Source organism: Mandrillus leucophaeus, unplaced genomic scaffold, assembly GCF_000951045.1.
Source record: "Mandrillus leucophaeus isolate KB7577 unplaced genomic scaffold, Mleu.le_1.0 Scaffold1140, whole genome shotgun sequence".
Classification (NCBI taxonomy): domain Eukaryota; kingdom Metazoa; phylum Chordata; class Mammalia; order Primates; family Cercopithecidae; genus Mandrillus; species Mandrillus leucophaeus.
Genome location: NW_012099655.1, coordinates 120,534 through 123,783, shown reverse-complemented (window position 1 = coordinate 123,783; position 3,250 = coordinate 120,534).

The following is a 3,250-nucleotide window of genomic DNA, read 5'->3' as shown; positions in this document are numbered from 1 at the left end:
AAAAAAAAAAAAAGAAAAAACAGAGGACTTGGAGGGAGAGAATAACAGTCACTAATTTGACTGTACCTGTATTAGTCCATTCTCACACTGCTATGAAGAAAAATACCCCAGACTGGATAATTTATAAAGAAAAGAGGTCTAATGAATGCACAGTTCTGCATTGCTGGAGAGGCCTCAGGAAAATTACAATCATGGCAGAAGGTGAAGGAAAAGCAAAGACACATCTTACAGAGTGGCAGGCAAGAGAGCTTGTGCAAGTACAGAAAAAACTACCAGTTATAAAAGCATCAGATCTTGTGAGAATCCACACCCTGTCATGAGAACAGAATGGGTAAACCACCCCCATAATCCAATCACTTCCCACCAGGTGTCTTCCACAACACCTGGGGATTACAATTCAATGTGGATTTGAGTGGGGACACAAAGCCTAACAATATTAGTGCCAAATGCAATCCTAGATGAATTCTAGGAAATTTCTAGAGCAGGAAATTTTAAATATAAGTTTTGAATGGAAAGATTCAGCTATAGAGGAAGAATATGATTTCTCAAAGAACTATTATAAGTATCCTGTTCTTGTCTAAAAAAATTCTTCCCTAGCACAGAATCTCACTTCCTATAGGCTCTTTAGCATGATGATACATGTTTTGTGGCTGAAATAACCTAATGAAATATTCCAGTACACAATTTTATTACATGTATATATGCTAGTAATTTGTACATAGCTTTATAAGTACATATACAAGTATACATAAGTTTATAATATGCATCTAGTTTTTCAAAGCTACATGAAAAGAATCTATGAATGATATAGTAACAAAGATCAAACATAAGGCTATATATACAACAGTAAATTGAATTCATAGATGATAAATTTATACCATAATTCACAAATAGCAATAAATTGTAGAAAAGCATGATCTTATATTATGAAACTGAACAAAATTAATTTTAAATGCTACAACATAAATATCAAGTGGAAAAAAGCTTCCATTTTACAAGATGAGGCACATTCTTTACAGTTGTATGTTACTTGTATTATTATTTTAATATGTAATTTAAATAGAACTTTCAATATGGTAGACTACTATGATAGTGATCCAGTATATCAAAATAACGAATTAAATAAAACAAGAGACTAAGTGAATGGGTGGCTATGTGAATATATACTGTACATACATAGTCCCCAGGGTGAATGAGAACTGGAACTTTGCTAATATCAACTCTCTCCCTAGCTCTCTCCCTCTACCCTCTCTCTATGTATATATATTTGTATTAACAAGAACCCAGTTCTCATTAATTCTGCAGTAAGGGGCTTTCAGAGAAAAAGTAAACACCCTTGAGGTTTTCTGAAATGTCTTCCTTTTTTAATAGTAATGACCCTTTCTACTTTACAGTTGAGTGTGGTGCTTTGCTTGCAGTCACCCATTTCTTTCCCTAAGGAGGTCAACTTTGAAGGATAGACTTTGAACAAAGTTTCTCTCAATGCTGTTTGTTAAGTGGCTTACCCCAAGAGGCCTTTTACAGAAGTAATTGTTAAAACCATGATGCACAACTGAGAGAAAGGCGCCAGGGACTACCTAACAAAGCTGGCACCTCTGGAGACACTTTGGAAGTATTTAATACATATGCCCTGATGGATCATGTTGCTCTTCAAAGAAAACAGTTTTGAGGCACCTAAGCAATTATGTACTTACTGACTTTGTGAAAACATTTATAACATCTTAATAATACAATTATCGGTAAGCTTTCTAATGAGCCCCCAAGTGACCTGCTAGTAGAACAAAAACTTTCTTGATAAGAGCCAGTTTTCAAGAGACCATTTTTAGTTGTATGAAAACTGAAAAATGATGGTGTTAAGAAGCTGCTGTTAACTCTCTGTAAACTGTATGGACTCTTTGCTAGTATGGCCCTCAGTGAACACACATCTTTAGTACAAACTAACAATTGCTGTAACTTGTAGTCTTAGAAGAAAACAAATACTGTGGAGGCCTCCAAAGTTATTCTAGTTACCAATATTCTATATTGGGAGACAGAATTCAAACTCCAAAATTTCAAATTCTTCTTTGTTTTATGTTTAAGTGGGTTAGAATAATCTAATAAAATACTCCCAATAAACAAATCAATCCTGCATTTTAAAAAAATGTTCTGTGAAAGCAATAAACCTTGTTGCCAATTTTCAATATGGCATATACACCAGTTAACAATACATCTTTTAGAATCAGATGGTATGAGTTGGAACAATGAACCACTAATTATTAGGTATGTGACTTAAGGAAAGCTAGTTAATTTGGTGGCTCAATTGTAAAAAAGATGGTAATAATATCTCTCGCATGTGGCATGTTAAATGGGTTAACATATATTAACTACATTAAATAATATCACATATAAGCATGGAAGAGATGTTAGCGCTTATCATTCAGTCACCCTAGTAACAATGTATTGTTTTCGATAGTTACTTCAAAAAACACTTTTGTATTTTTGTTTTTAAAAATTATTTTTATTTTATAGAAAAGAAAATTCAGATTAAAGAAACCATAACTATCTTGACTAAGATTACACTGTTATGTATCAGCAGTGTCCAACTGCAAACGCACGTCTTCTGATTACGAGTATGATGGTTCTTCCATCAACCTATAGCTATTTCCACATCCATTTACAATTCAAGCTCTTCCAATACTGGAAGTGTTAAAAATGGGATGGAAAACTACATCTGGAAGAAATAAACACTGACTGTTTTGTTTCACTTAAGGTTAATCAAATTTCAAAATACACATTCTTGTTCCCATTATGGTGGTGTAAGTACACTCATTCTGTCTTTCCCCCTGAGAAAGTTAAAATTGTCCCTGATTGCATAAGATATATTATCATACATAAAACTATAAAGAATTTATCCAAAAACTGTTAGAAATAATAAATGAATTCAATAAACTGGCAGGATACAAATCAACATATAAAAATTATTTCCATACACTAACAACTATCCAAAAAAGAAATCAAGAAAGCAACCCCACTTACAATAGCTACAAAAAAAAGAAAAATAACATACTTAGGAATTAACATAGCCAAGGAGGTTAAAGATCTGTATCCAAAAAGAGCTATACGGCATTGATTAAAGTACTTGAAAAAGACACAAATAATTGGAAAAAATCCTATAAATATATCCTATGACTTTGAAGGATTAATATCATCAAAATTTTCATGCTATTCAAAGTAATCTACAGAGTCAGCATAAGCTCATCAAAATATCGAT